Below are 16,357 nucleotides of genomic sequence, written 5' to 3' on the forward strand. Positions count from 1 at the left end.
CAAGCATCACGTGGCCTGTCCCCCTGCATGTCCTTGTCAACCCAGCCATGAAACTTGATCCTTCTCTACTTCCAAAAACAAAAACAGAAAAAACAATTCCACATGGATCCCAAAGAGAGAGAATTTGAGGACATTTCCCCATGCCAACACAGTAAGCAACCTTGTTTTGCAGCAAACAGGTGTTGGAGTCAAACTTCTAGAACCCAACTCCCTTACTTATGTAATGGGGTGACCTCAGGAAGTCACTTCGCCACTGGGTTCAGTATTTTCATCTGTAAAATGAGGCTGTGGATCTCTACATTAAAAAGCTGTTATGAGGACTCAAATTTGTCATGTAAATGGCAAGCACATAATACACGCCTATTTCAGTTAGAGCTCTTGGACACAGATTGATTTACTTAAATCACTTCCTTTTATTTAAAAGGAAGGTGGAGGCTGGCCTAACTGCAGAGTCCGGCAACCTGCCATGTGTAAGCAGAACTGGATCAGAGCTCTGCCTCTGTTTCTTTGCATTCCCAGGGCTCTCCTCTCTTCTATGTAATTGTTTCCTTTTCTGTCCTCCAGTCTTGCTTATAGCATAAAATGACTGCAGCTGTGCCAGGTATCGCATCTACCTTCTGCAGCATCCAGAAGAAGAAAGCTCTTTTTTCTTTGACGTAGAACAAAAGTCCTGGGTGGTGCTCTGATTAGAACACTTCAGGTCACGTTCCCACTTCAGAAGCCATCACTGAGGCTGGGGGCATCCATTCCATGATTGGCATAGGTGACAAAGGGGTGGGATTATGCTGTGTTCCCTTTGCGGGGCTCCAAAGTCCAGGTTCCTCCATGTGCAATCCTGTCTTCACATCTGTGTCCCCAAAGCCTGGCACAATGTTTGACACACAAGGAGACATTCAGTAAGAGCTTATTGAATGAATGGTGCTTGTTGAATGAGGATTATAAAATCTAAGGAGAGAATAAGTGTGTGTGGGGTTCTCTGAATCAGTTGCTCAGTTAGTGGGAATTTGCCAGATATTCTTTTCAATGAAATCCCAGGTTGCAAATGTTGACCTTCGCCTCTTCCCAGAGAGCAGCTTGCTTCTCCTGGTGACATCTGGGAAAGCCTATATGCATCCCCTTGCCAGGCCTCGGGAGCCGTCTGAAGGCTGCCGGTGCTGCCTCTGCAGCCTCTGCACAGCTCACTCATGCCGGGGAGCATGAGAGTCAAACATCCAATTCCGTTTTTAATCATTGAGTAGTCCAATAAGGGAGATTAAATTTATCTTTAAATAGCTTTTTTTTTTTTTTTTTTTTTTTTTTTTGGAGACGGAGTCTCGCTCTGTCACCTGGGCTGGAGTGCAGTGGCCAGATCTCAGCTCACTGCAAGCACCGCCTCCTGGGTTTACACCATTCTCCTGCCTCAGCCTCCCAAGTAGCTGTTAAATAGCTTTTTAAATGAGGAGGAAATTGAGATTTGAAAGGGCAGGACTTTTAAAAATCAAAATCAGAGTGTGTGGGGAGCTGAGCCCCCCGTAGCCATCCTGAGGGACTTTCTCTGTGGCTGACATGAAGATCTTGGCAAGGTGAGGATATGAAGTCTAGGGGAGCAGAGCCACAGTGCCCATGCCCCAGAGAGGGACACCGACTCCGGGGTGTGGTGGAGGAGGTGGAACAGCTGAGCCCCACGCTTCACAGAGACCCTGCTGTGGGCCCACCGGAGCACTCAGCATGGGAGGTGAAGGAGGCAATGGAGCCGGTCACACAGCATTCAGCCAGGGCTGCCCCGAGCCTCCACGGCCAACACCCAGGCGTGGGATGCCCATTCAACAGTGCCCCAAGCTTGGGGAGGATGGAAAACCCCAAACAAATAACTTGAACAAATCCCTCCTTGGGGTTCAGACCCACACCGCTGCTGGCATGTCCTGGATGGCCCATTGTCTCCTCCAACCCACTGCGTCCAGACACCAACTCATCACCCCACTCATGCTTGCTGCTCCCCAATTCTGACTCCAATCTTTGTAACAGCCTCTCCAGGCCCCCCCACATTTCCTGATAAGTTGCTTGGACATTGTCCTAGACCATCCCCCACCTATTTCTGCACAGCCATAACTTACCATTGCTTCTCTCGACCCTCCCCTTCCAGCCCTCCCAGCCCCTCTCACCTGGATTGGCGTTTCTGGCTCTAGTCTTGCCCTCTCCAAACTTCTCTCCACATCTCGCCAAATCTGTGCTTCCAGGACACAAATCATATCCTGCTAGTCACCTCCTCAAAAATCAAGGGCTCCCCATGGCCTACAGAATAAAGTCTATGTTCTTAACAGAACACCCAGCACCCACCACTTGTCATTCTATTCTCATTTCCAGTGCATAAGGAGCCTTGTTGTCAGAGCCCCAGGACGCTTTCCTGTCTCAGAACCTTTGCTCGTGCCGCTCTGGACACAGGGCCTGCCTTCTCCCTTTCTCTTCGTCCTGAAGACCTTCTCATTTTCCAGGCTCCTGTTTCAATGCCTCCTCCTGCAGGCACCTCCCTGCAGGTGTGGGGACAGGAGTGGGTGGCTGTTTTCTCCTTCCTGCCACTGCCCCATGCTGGTGTCTCTTTCAGCATGTTTTTCATTTGGCCGAGGACAGTGAGGACAGTGGCCTGCTAGCTCTATTCGGCAGTTATGTTGTATCAGACACAGCCAGGTGAATTTCCACCCATGATCTCATCGAATCCACACAGTTAGGAGAGGAGGTTTGTCCTGTTTCATGGACAGGAACTTGAGGCTCAGACAGGAGAAGTGACTTGCCCAAGCAAGGGACAGAGCTGCACTCTGCACTCTCGGTGGAGTCCAGCGAAGTTCCTCCTCCACCTCTCTGCACAAGGCAGCTGCCGGGAGGCAGAACCCTCTGGAAACCCATCTGTACTCTGTTTTTTTTAAAGGCTCTTGAGTTTCAAAGCGGGCTGGAGGAACACACTCCTATGATCCCTAATTCACATTTGTCCTCCCTCCCTGGCCCTGGCCTTCCCAAGGACTGCCATGAATCAGGGCCCCAGGCCCAGCACTGAGCAAGTCTGCATAATTTCCTGAATGTCACCAAACCCACCTGTCACTCCCTGAGCTTCCCAAACACCATTCCCTGTGTACCCAGGGAGGCTCCGAGCCATACACCAGGAAGCCCCTCTGTGAAATCCTATTAGTGTTCTCAGCTAATTAGCTTGAAAGCACTCTAAGTAATTAGGAAGGGGGCCATACAGTGTCCCCACTGGGGAATGGGAAGTACACCATCCAGACAGCCTCGGAGAGCTCCCTCATCTCTCCCTCCACGCTGTGAACTCATCTCTTCCTGAACATCTTCCCTCTCTCCCATGGCCTCGGTGCTGTGCTAGGGCAGGAGCGTGGCTCAGAGAAACATTTATATTCAGACATATAATGGGAATGGGAGCAAGTTTTGAGATATTAACTTAGGTTTTCTTTCTCCTCTTTGCCCTTCCCTCTCATTTCAGCCAGCAGCAGCTCTAAACTTCACTGCTGCAGGGAGGATGTGGCAGAGCGGAAGGAGGGAGGCAGGAGGCAGGGGGACCACCCCCCGACTCTCTAGCATAGCATTTCCTGCTGCCCCAGCAACACAGTGGTGTATCTAGATGATCCCAGGCCTACCACAGAACAGAAATGATGGATAGAAAAGATGGATGTAGGCTGGGCACGGTGGCTCATACCTGTAATCCCAGCATTTTGGGAGACTGAAGTGGGTGGATCACAAGGTCAAGAGATCAAGACCATCCTTGCCAACATGGTGAAACCCCGTCTCTACTAAAACTACAAAAATTAGCTGGACATGGTGGCATGCGCCTGTAGTCACAGCTACTAGGGAGGCTGAGGTAGGAGAATCACTTGAACCTGGGAGGCAGAGGTTGCAGCAAACCAAGATCATGCCACTGCACTCCAGCCTCATGACAGAGTGAGACTCCATCTCAAAAAAAAAAAAAAAAAAAAAAAAATCAAAACAAAAAGCAAACCAAAAAAAAAAAAAAAAAAAAAAAAAGGGAGAGAGAGAGAAGATGGATGTCTCAGTGGCAAGCAAGGTGGAAGGATGACCGAAGACAAGGTGTCTTTCTGCACCCCAAGCCACCTGACCTCACACAGGACCAGAGCACTGAGGCACAACTGACTGCCCAGGAAAGGGACGTTGAGTTCAGAAACTCAAGTGTGACACTAAAAATCAAGGAATTTAAGATGAAATTTCTCATGCACTGCATTCTGGACTGGGATTCAAGGTGCCATTGAGGGAGCACCTCCCAGGGCTGGGGTTTTGTTCGCAGCACTCTGCATCCATTTTCTCTGACCTCCCAGCAGCCCACTGAGGAAGACATTACCACCCTCATGTCACAGATGGGCCAGACCACAGGGAGGCCACTGGGGAGAAGGAGAAGCAGGGACCTGAGTCCAAGGTTGGGAGCCACCACCGTCTCACTCTGAGGGCGGTGCTGTGCAGCTCCCCAAGAGGAGGGACCAGAGCTGGAGGAGTGGACAGTCACAGACCCTCCTTGGGCTGCTGTGCCATTGCTAGAACCTTCTCTTTAGAGAGTACCAAGTACTTCTATCCATAGCACTTTCCCTGGCTGGAATCCTGCAACTGTCACAGTGGCCCGAGATCCAGGAAGGCAGAGCAGGAGCGTCATGCCCACTTTCCAGCAGGTGCAAGGGAGGCTGGGGGGTGACGCACAAGCCCCTGGGGGAGTGAGGGTTGGGAGGGTGCATGGTGAACCTCTGTTGACTGCTCGCTCCCTCAGCCGGCACGTCAGGACCCAATGGCAGTTCCAGGTTACAATTACAGAAGTATTTTGGGTTTCAGATTTTTTCAGATTTTGGAATTTGAAAATCTGAAATCCAAAATGCTCCAATGAGCACTTCTTTTGAACCTGGTCTTTGAATATCATGTTGGAACTCAAAAAATGTTGAATTTTGAAGCATTTCAGATTTCAGATTTTGGATTAGGGATGCTATATTATCTTCTGAATGAGGCCACCCATTCAGGAAAACCCAGAGCTTGGGGAGATGGAGCTGCAGGCCAAAGAGGTGATTTCTGAGGCGCCTGCCAGTGCAGAAGGGCCTACAAAGTGGTGAAAGCAACCCACAAAATAGGAAACCCAATATTGGCTAATGGAACACTGATAAAACCTGCTCAACTTGTCTGTCTCTGGCCAATTCAAATGAAGCCAAGTCAATGTATTATTAAAAAAAAAAAATTGGGAGGCCAAGACAGGCGGATCACAAGGTCAGGAGATCGAGACCATCCTGGCTAACACGGTGAAACCCCGTCTCTACTAAAAAATACAAAAAACTAGCCAGGCGAGGTGGTGGGCGCCTGTAGTCCCAGCTACTCGGGAGGCTGAGGCAGGAGAATGGTGTCAACCTGGGAGGCGGAGCTTGCAGTGAGCTGAGATCCGGCCGCTGCACTCCAGCCTGGGCGACAGAGCAAAACTCCATCTCAAAAAATAAAAATAAAAAAGACACTAATTTCTCACAAAAGCACTGAATTATACCATGAATCATCAGTGATTTTTTAGGGATATGAAGAAGGGGTTTTCACAATACATCACACGACATACCATCTTCCTCATCTCCTCTAAATGTTTCTCTCCCTGCAAGCCCAGTCCTCTCCATAGTTGTCCAAATCCCTCCCTCTTTTCTCTTGTCTCCAAAACTGAAAGCTGTGCCCTGACTTTCTATATCCCTCCCTCCCCTTCTTGGACCACCCAGGAAACCCCACACTTCCCCAGGATGTCCCCTCCTCCCCTCCTGGCATCTCCCGTCTTTCCTCAAACGGACGAGTTTGGCCTCTCTTAGCTTCTCCAACTCTGCATCTCAACCTTTCTCCCTTCACTACACAATAATGTCCAGGAGGCCAAGAGTTCACAAACCAGGGACCCTCCCTTTCCAGCAGGGAGGAGAGAGGTGACTGCAAATATTTAGTTATAATTTTCTTCCCTGCCATGCCTGTTTCCATGGGCAGTGCTGAGCCCCAGTCCTGGCAGATCTCAGAACCCAGCTCTCATGACCGTGGGGCAAATGGGGCCCAGGGAGCCTCTGCGTTAAGGACTGTGCATCCCACTCTGCAGCTCTCTTGCCCTGACCTCTGCCCCTTCATGGTCCCCCAGGCCTGCCCTGCCCTGTTTGTCTCAGCCTGCCCAGGAAGGCCACTGCTCGAGGACTCCAGGAGGCTCACTCCAAATTATGACAGGGAAGGACATGTCCAACCCGAAGATTCTGCCTGGGGCTTTGCACCAGCCAGGAAGCTCAGGTGGACAGAGCTGGCCCCAAGCCCAGTGGCAGGAGAGGCAGGCCAAGTTTGAGCCCTCAATAGTGCTGCCCTCATCCCCAGGCCTGGCTTCCTCCTGGCATCCAGTCACCCAGGTTCCACCCACCCTGGGCTCTCCCAGATCAGCGGACTTCTGCTATGGCACTAGAGGGTCAGAGCTGCAGAGGGCCCTGGAATTTATTAGCTGAGTCTACCTCCCATGCCTCAGGATGGGGATGTTAAGGCCTAAAGCGAGTCAGAGACCTTCATCCACAAGAAATCACATAACTCTGGACAGAATGAGCTAGAATCCTGGTCTCTGAACTTCCAAGTTAGTGTTTGCCCCATAACACATGGGGATTACATCATTCCTAGCCGGGCTCATTGGCTCAGGCCTGTAATCCAAATGCTTTTGGAGGCTTAGGTGGGAGGATTGCTTCAGACCAGGAGCTTCAGACCAGCCTGGGAAGCAATTTGAGACACTGTCTCTATTTAAAAAAGAAAAAAAAAAAAAAAAAGCCAGGTGTGGTAGTGCACATCTGTAGTCCCAGCTACTTGGGAGGCTGAAGCAGGAGGATTGTTTGAGCCCAAGACTTCAAGACTGCAGTGAGCTGTGATTAAGCCACTGCACTCCAGCCTGGGTGACAGAGCAAGACCCTGTCGCTAAAATGATAATAATAGTAATTTCTAAACTCTGAAGATGGGTGTTGTTGAAAATGATGAAATTGGAATTGTGGATTGTGGGTTCTCCTATGGTTATTTGTATTTTAAGTGGAGCACAAGATCGAAACATCTCCTTGACACACAGGCAAACCCACAGAGGCAGAAAGGAGATGAGTGGCAACCAACGCCTGGGGAAGGGGCGGAGTTGGGAGTGAGTGTTTCACGGGCACAGGGTGTCCTCTGGAGTGATGAAGAGCTTCTGCAGTGATTGGTGGTGATGGTTACACAGCATGGCGAGTGTACTAATGCCACTGAATTGTACATTTGAAATGGTAAGTTTTATGTTTCATGCATTTCACCACAATTAAAAAAGAAATCTCCTTGGCCGGGCGCGGTGGCTCGCACCTGTAATCCCAGCACTTTGGGAGGCCTAAGTGGGTGGATCACAAGGTCAGGAATTCGAGACCAGCCTGACCAACATGGAGAAACCCCGTCTCTACTAAAAATACAAAAATTAGCTGGGCATAGTGTCAGGTGCCTGTAATCTCAGCTACTTGGGAGGCTGAGGCAGGAAAATCACTTAAACCCAGGAGGTGGAGGTTGCGGTGAGCCAAGATCACGCCATTGCACTCCAGCCTGGGCAATAAGAGCAAAACTTTGTCTCAAAAAGGAAAAAAGAAAAAGAAAAGAAATCTCCTTGACTCAAATACATAAGACCTGTATTGAGGAAAGGTCTAACCACTGGGAGTTTGTTTTGCTTCTTCTCTTCTCTCTTCTGTCCCTCCCTCACCAGACCTCTGCTGAGAGTGTTCCCAGTCTAAGAGGAGAGCTATACACAGTGTACAGACTGACCGAGAATCCACTCTAGGACAGCATGCTGGGAAATAAGATAGACCCAAATGGTAAAAGGAGTTGTTCCTGGAAAAACATCTAGGAATGCGGGAGGAGCACAGATCAAGTGACAGGGGAGGGGCCTGTGACAGCCACTTCCCCGCCCGGGCACCACTGAATGCTCTGGTGGTTCCCGAGTTCATTTTTAATTTTTTTTTTTTTTTTTGAGATGGAGTCCCACTCTGTCGCCCAGTCTGGAGTGCAGTGGTGCAATCTCGGCTCAAGCAATTCTCCTGCCTCAGCCTCTCAAGTAGCTGGGATTACAGGCACCTGCCACCATGCCTGACGAATTTTTGTATTTTTCATAGATACGGTTTCACCATGTTGGCCAGGCTGGTCTTGAACTCCTGACCTCAGGTGATCTGCCTGCCTCGGCCTCCCAAAGTGCTGGGATTACAGGTGTGAGCCACTGCACCTGGCTTTGAGTTCACTTTTTTTAGACTCCACGTATGAGTGGGATCATGTGCTATTTGTCTATCTGTGTCTGGCTTATTTCACTTAACATGGTGTCCTACAGGTCCATCCACGTTGTCACCAGTGACAGGATTTTATTATTTTTATAGCTGAATAGTACTCCATTACATATAAGAAATGATCCATGCATGAGGGGGTGGATGTGCTAACTCCCTGATTTGATCATTATGGAGGATATCTGTGTTGAAACATCAAATTGTGTCCACAAACATGTACAATTACAGCGTGTCCCTTTCTAAAAAGCTGGTTCACTGTGGAGACCAGTAAAGCCTTTCATAGCTTCAAGGGAGATCACAGACTGTGGAGCGGGCTTGGGCCTCTGGCGCTCACCCCTGTACTTCCCAACCACAACCCTCCCTCTCTCCAATGTCAGGCATTGTCCTTCCCCTCCCCGAAGGCCCTGCTTCGAGCCTGCCTCCTCCTCCTTCACCCAAACCACTCACGCTGTGTTTTCATTCTGTGTTAGAAAATTACGTAGGCCTGTAATCCCAGCACTTTGGGAGGCCGAGACGGGCGGATCATGAGGTCAGGAGATCGAGACCATCCTGGCTAACACGGTGAAACCCCGTCTCTACTGAAAAATACAAAAAACTAGCCGGGCGAGGTGGCGGGTGCCTGTAGTCCCAGCTACTCGGGAGGCTGAGGCAGGAGAATGGCGTGAACCCAGGAGGCGGAGCTTGCAGTGAGCTAAGATCCGGCCACTGCACTCCAGCCTGGGCGACTGAGTGGGACTCCGTCTCAAAAAAAAAAAAGAAAAAGAAAAAGAAAATTACGTAGGCCATGAAGATTTGCATACATTTACCTGCTTTCTGTAAAGGTTTCCACGCCAGGCAGTTTCCCACAGATTTGGAGTCTCATTGCATTGAAATGGTAAATTATTTCTTGGTTAATCCCTTCACCGAATTCCCCGCAGGGCCTGGCAGCATGTTCTGCACCGTGAGTCTGTCGTCCGCCAGATGCTGGTCCTCCACCGGGTGTGGGGGCCTCCGAGCACCCTCCCCATAGTGAGGGACTGGCAGCACTCACCGGCGTGGGAGGCAGTTGATACCCACTCTCCTTGGAGTGCTCCTGTAGGTGTTAGATCTGTGGTCCGAGGGATGTGAGGAGCCCAGAATAGTTCCCCAAGGGGAAGAAATAAAAGTCCCCACAAAAGAACAGAGCTCACCCATCCACTGAGGAACAGTCCTGCAGGGTCCTTTCCTGACCCTGCTCAGCTGTGAGCTCCCTCCTCAACCACCTCTTCTGTTCCTCCTCCTTCCCCTGCTCCTCCCGTAAGGGCCTGGCCTCTTGTGTTGGGCTTTCCCCCTTGCGTGGAGCTCTCAAGGAAGCCATCAGGTTGAACATCTTCCCCACAGGATGCAGCCCAGTTGAACACCCAGCACTGTCAGCCACGGAGTGTTGCATGAATGTGCTCACCCCAATCCTTCAACCCACACACAGGGCAGCCTTATCCCATGCATGCACTTTGTAAACACACACGTCCCAGGGACAGGCAGGGAGCCTAGGTTCCCATCTGGGCTTAGCTGCTGATCAAGGCACAACCTTAGTCCTTCTCTCTCCGGGCCTCAGTTTTCTGGCTGTATGATGAGACCACTGGACTCAATGAACCTGGGTTTCCTTTCAGCGGGACTGCCCATGTTCACCAAGTTGTCCTTGGTGTCACTCAAGCAGCTTCACCTGCCTCCCCGCAGCCCCGCCTCACACACACGCCTCATGATTAGAGTGGGAATGAGGAGGTGTGGGTGGATAGTCCCCTCAGAAACTGCTGGCCCTGCTGGTGTTGCCCCCCAGAGCCCCTGGACACAAAGCCCTCCATGGACTGACCCTGTCCCTCTGTACCTTCACCATCTCCGCTTCTGTCTGCCTGAAATATTCTTCACCCAGGTTAGAGTTGGTTCCTTCTGATCATTCAGGTCTCAGCTCAAATGTCACCTCCTCAGAGAGCTAGAGTACCCCTTCTCTGTCACCCTGCGGCATATCACTATGTTCTGTTTTCTTTAGAGCACTCACCACCACAAAGAGTGGTTATCCAATCCCTCCCTCCCTCCCTCCTTCCCTCCCTCCTTCCCTTCCTTCCTTCCTTCCTCCCTCTCTTTCCTCCCTTCCTCCCTTCCTTCCTTCCTCCCTTCCTTCCTCTCTCTCTTTGCTCCCTTCCTCCTTCCCTCCCTCCCTCCCTCCTTTCTTTCTTCCCTACTTCCTTCCTTTTTCTTTCTTTTTGAGACAGGGTCTGGCTCTGTTGCCCAGGCCGGAGTGCAGTGGCATGATCTCAGCTCACTGCAACCTCTGCCTCCCAGTCTCAAGTGATCCTCCCACCTCAGCCTCCTGAGTAGCTGAGACCACAGGTGCGCACCAACAAGTCTGGCTAATTTTTATCTGTTTGTTTGTTTATTTTGGTAGAGATGGGGCTTAACTATGTTACCCAGGTGGGTCTTGAACTCCTGGGCTGAAACGATCCACTTGCCTCAGACTCCCAAAATGCTGGGACTGCAGGCATGTGCCACCATGCTTGGCCCTATTTCTTTACTTGGTCATTGTCTCCCCATCTCACACCCCCATCACCCATAGAATGAAGGAGGATAAGGGTTTTGTTTTGTTCACTACTGTATCCCTAGGACTTAGAATAGTGACTGGGACATCGTAGGTGCTCAGTTAATGTCTGCGAACAAAGTAATAAAGATGCTTACTCTTCACCCTCGTGAAGCTTCTGTCTGGAGCTTTCCTGCTGGACTGTGTGCAGTGACTGACTGGGCACCACATCAGCCCGGAGCAGTGGTTACTGTAGAAGTTTCCAGGAGTCTCCAAAGGCGTGAATTTGAATTTCTAGAGGAGAGTCCTGGGAATTTTTATTTGGGGGCCACTGCTTTAGGTGACCAAGAATTGGTTCAGGTCAGGGCCTAACAGAAAGGTTTTTTTTCCCCCTCTTCAAATTCTTGTGGCTGACTGTCTGTGCTTTCAAGGGGACATTAATAGCTTCATCCAATAGCTTCATCCTGGCAGGCAGGAAGCACTTAAAAACTATTAGTTGAAAGGAAGATGAAATGAAATCTGTACTTAGTTATCACAACTTTCTTTTTTCTTTTTTTCAAGACACCGAGGGCAAGTAATTACAACTTTCTTGATGTAGTAGAGGAATTACTGGTCTGGGTACCGAGAGAGCTGGATTTGCACCCCAGTTGTTGCTGCTTCCTAGGGAGGGCAGTTTTTGAGCCCCAGATTCCTTATCTATAAAAAGGTACTGATAGTACTTAGACAATGGAGTTGTTTCATTCATTCATTCAATTATTTTTTCATTCCTTCAAACATTTATTATCTTCTGCATTCTGGGACTGAACCAAGACCCAGGTGATATGTAGAAATAAACAAGAGGCCAAGCACAGTGGCTCACACCTGTAAACCCAGCATTTTAGGAGGCTGAGGCAAGTGGATCACTTGAGGCCAGGAGTTTGAGACCAGCCTGGCCAACATGGCAAAACCCTGTCTCTACTAAAAATATAAAAATTAGCTGGGTGTGGTGGCACATGCTTGTAGTCCCAGCTACTCAGGAGGCTGAGGCAGGAGAATCACTTGAACCTGGGAGGCAGATGTTGCAGTGAGCTGAGATCATACCACTGCACTCCAGCCTGGGCAACAGAGCAAGACTCCATCTCTAAATAAATAAATAAATAAATAAATAAATAAATAAATAAATAAAACACATTAAGAAGAATAATGATATATGTGTCCTCAAGACCAGAAGTGGCCCACCCTCTTCCTGCTGGTAGCTGTGGTCTCAGTGAAGTCCTAGAACAACATAGGAAAAAGGACATGCTCTGGCCCACAGTCTCATGGAACTTTATTTAAATCACAATGCCTGTAGCATTATGGGAACAGGCATGGAGGGACAGCCCAAGCCAGCTCAGAGGAGTTATCTTCAAAAGTTATATAGAATACGTTCACTTTTTTTTTTTTGTCTCTTTTTGAGACAGCGTTTCGCTCTCTCAGCCTCCCAAGCTGCTGGTACTACAGGCACATGCCACCAAGTCCAGCTAATTTTTGTATTTTTTTTAGTAGAGACAGGCTTTCGTCATGTTGGCCAGGCTGGTCTGATACTCCTGACCTCAAAGTGATCCTCCCGCCTTGGCCTCCCAAAGTGCTGGGATTATAGGCACGAGCCACCATGCCCAGCCTGAGAATAAGTTCACTTTCTATGCTACCAATCTTCATTCACTCATCCATACAACCACTATTTATTGGATATTCACTACTATTCCCATTGGGTGTTGTGCAACAGGTGGAGAAGGTTGCCATTTACAGTGAAAGAAACACTGGACAAGAAACAAGTTTGAGGCTGGGCATGGTGGCTCATGCCTGTAATCCCAGCACTGTGGGAGGCTGAGACGGGTAGATTACTTGAGGTCAGGAGTTCCAGACCAGCCTGGCCAACATGGCGAAACCCTGTCTCTACTAAAAATACAAAAATTAGCCAGGTATGGTGGCATGTGCCTGTAATTCCAGCTACCTGGGAGGCTGAGGCAAGAGAATCACCTGAACCTGGGAGGCGGAGGTTACATTGAGCCGAGGTCATACCATTGCACTCCAGCCTGGGTGACAGAGTGAGACTCTGTCTCAAAAAGAAGGAAAAGAAGAAAAAGAGGCGGGGCGTGGTGGCTTACGCCTGTAATCCCAGCACTTTGGGAGGCCAAGGTGGGCAGATCAAGAGGGCAGGAGTTCGAGACCAGCCTGGCCAACATGGTGAAACCCCGTTTCTACTAAAAATACAAAAATTATTCTTTTTGTAGCCAGTCTGTAATCCCAGCTACTTGGGAGGCTGAGGCAGGAGAATCGCTTGAACCTGGAGGGGGAGGTTGCAGTGAGCTGAGATTACACCATTGCACTCCAGCCTGGGTGAGAGGGCAAGACTCTGTCTCAAAAAAAAAAAAAGAAAAAGAAAAAGAAACAGGTTTGAGAGACGATCCTGAGTTTTATTCTAGAGATGCTGAAATTAAGGGCCTATGAGAGCGATTCTCCTGCCTCAGCCTCCCAAGTAGCTGGGATTACAGACCGGCACCACCACCCTGGCTAATTTCACCATGTTGGCCAGGCTGGTCTCGGCCTCCTGACCTCAAGTGATCCACACACCTCGGCCTCTCAAAGTTCTGGGATTACAGGCGTGAGCCACCGCCCCTGGCCTGGAGTCGTATTAGTCATTCTCCTCTTCTTTCAGCCCTTTGACATCTTATCTTCTACAGTGTTTGCCAATGAGTGCTGCGGGAATTCCCCCTATATCTGGGTGCTCCCAACATCCCTGTTGTGAAAGGAAGGAGCGTTCATCATAAAAGTTACCATCAGCAAATGATTTTTTGTGTGTTACTTTATTCTACAAGTGGTATGTATGTATGTATATATGTATTTTCATTGCACACATCTGTGGGGCATGTGTGAAATTCTATTACCTGTAAATAACACATAGTGATCAAGACAGGGTCTTTAGGGTGTCCATCTCCTGAGTACAGTACATTTTTTAACCCTAGTCACCCTACTATGCTATCAAACATTGAATTTATTCCTTCTAATTGTGTGTGAAACAATCTGAAAGTGAAATTTTGAAAATCTTAAAGTAGTACCAAACATTTTATAATATGCCTAAGAATAAATCTATCAAACCTCTACATTGAAAACTATAGAACATTGTGAAATTGAAGAGGAACTAAATAAACAGAGGGATATGCCATGTTTTAGATTAGGAGATACAAAATAGCCCAATGTGATAATTCTTCCCTAATTTATCTATAGACTGAGTGTAATCCCAATCAAAATTTCAGCAGGCATTGTTTATTTTTTTCTTCAGAATTTGAAAAGTTGGTTTTAAAATGCATATGGAAATGAAAAGGACCTAGAGTAATTAAAACAATTTTTTTGGCTGGGCGCAGTGGCTCACACCTGTAATCCCAGCACTTTGGGAGGCCGAGGCGGGTGGATCACGAGGTCAGGAGATCGAGACCGTCCTGGCTAACACGGTGAAACCCCATCTAAAAAAACCAATTTTTGTACTAAAAATACAAAAAATTAGCCGGGCATGGTGGTGGGCACCTGTAGTCCCAGCTACTTGGGAGGCTGAGGCAGGAGAATGGCGTGAACCCGGGAGGCGGAGCTTGCAGTGAGCCGAGATCGTGCCACTGCACTCCAGCCTGGGCGACAGAGCAAGACTCCGTCTCAAAAAGAAAACACAATCTTTTTTTTTTTTTTTTTGAGACAGGATCTCGCTCTGTCACTCAGGCTGAAGTGTGGTGGTGCCATCATGGTTCACTGTAGCCTTGGCCTCCCCTGGGTCAAGTGATCCTCCCACCTCAGCCTTCCAAGTAGCTGGGACCACAGGTGCGTGCCACCACACCCAGCTAATTTTTTCTATTCTTTGTAGACACAGGTGTCTCATTATATTTCCTAGGTTGCTTTTGAACTCCTGGGCTCAAATGATCTGCCTGCCTCGGCCCCCCAAAGTGCTGAGATTACAGGCATGAGCCACCATGCCAAGCAACTAAAGGAAATTCTAAAAAGAAGAACAAGGATTAAAAAGAAATACAAGTACATTCTGATTTCAGAACGTACTTAAAGCCACAGAACATACTTAAAGCATACTTTGCTCTTGGTGATAAAGGATAGACACACAGATCAATTGATCAGAATAGTCTAGAAATGGACCCACATACATATGGTCAGTTCATTTTTGACGAAAGTGCTAAAGCAATTCAATGGGAACAGTAAAGTCTTTCCAACAATTGCACTGGATCAACTGGATATCCAGTGGAAAAAAATGAGCACTGATACTTACCACACACTAAGAATTTACTCAACGTGGATACTTTGAGTAATGAAAATACATATATACATACATACATACCACTTGTAGAATAAAGTAACACACCTAAATGTAAAACCTAAAACTATAAAGTTCTAGACCAAAAAAGATAGGAGAATGTCATTGCAATTGTGAGAAAGGCAAAGATTTCTAAGATAGAATATAAAAAGCATGAAGAAAGTAAAATTGATAAAGTGTGTCTCTAATCCACAGAGAAAGAAGGCAGGTCAGGAACAACTGTTGCTCTTTGAAAGTCACCACTAAGAAAATGAAGGCTCCGTGAGGTGGCTCATGCCTATCATCCCAGCAGTTTGAGAGGCCAAGGCAGGAGGATCACTTGAGCCCAGGAGTTTGAGACCAGCCTGGACAACATGTCAAGACTCTGTCTCTATAAAAAAAAGAAATACAAAAATTATCTGGGTGTGGCGGTGTGCAGCTGTAGTCCCAGCTACTAGGATAGGGAGACTGAGGTGGGGGGATGGCTTGAGCCTGGGGGGTTGAGGCTGCAGCGAGCCTTGATCACACCACTGCACACCAGTCTGGGTGCTAGAGCAAGTCCCAGTCTCAAAAAAAAAAAAAAAAAAAAGTATGATGTACTGTATAATTTTCTTTATGCAAAATTCTAGAAAGTACAAACTATAGAGACAGAAAGCAGGTCAGTGGTTGCTTGGGACAGGGGCAAAGGGAGTGATGGATGACAAAGGGGCATGAGAGCACTTTGGAGAAATTATGGAAATGTTTGGGGAAAACTCTTAAAGCCAGGTAAAACTAACCTATAGCATTGGAAATTAGAATAGTGGCTCCCTCTGGGAGGGCAGGGACCCAGAGGAAGGAAGTACGAGGTCTTTTGGGTGCTGGTAATGTTCTGTGTCTTGAGCTGGATGCTGGTTACACAGGTGTGTTCTGTTTGTGAAAATTCATTGAGCTGAACATTTATTTGTGAACTTTCCTATATGTATGTTATATCTCAATAAAAAGGTTTTTTTTATAAATCTGTTCACCAGGCCTTAGATGAGTGCTATAGTTACAAACCATCTAGGGATGATCTGGACTCCGGAATCTGCCTGTCTGGATTCTGCATTGCTTATTATTCACAGCATGTGTCAGGAAGATATTCTTGATCTCCCTATTTAACAGATTAAAAACATGAGGCACAGAGAGGTTAAAGAACTTGTCCAGGGTCACACAGCTAGTAAGCTACGGATTGCAAGCCCAGGACCCCTGACGCTATGA

At 48.2% G+C, this 16,357-nt stretch overlaps 1 protein-coding gene across 1 annotated transcript in view; it reads left to right on the forward strand.

Annotated features, from left to right (window-relative positions):
* Positions 1-1,189: 1,189 nt before the first annotated feature.
* MCEE (methylmalonyl-CoA epimerase) overlaps positions 1,190-16,357 on the forward strand; it is a 63,537-nt gene continuing 48,369 nt past the window's right edge. The window contains exon 1 of the mRNA XM_050754541.1: positions 1,190-1,193. The gene's annotated coding sequence lies outside the window, so the exon portion shown is untranslated. The remainder of the gene's footprint in view (positions 1,194-16,357) is intronic.

This window comes from Macaca thibetana, chromosome 13, assembly GCF_024542745.1.
Source record: "Macaca thibetana thibetana isolate TM-01 chromosome 13, ASM2454274v1, whole genome shotgun sequence".
In the NCBI taxonomy this organism is placed as follows: Eukaryota; Metazoa; Chordata; class Mammalia; order Primates; family Cercopithecidae; genus Macaca; species Macaca thibetana.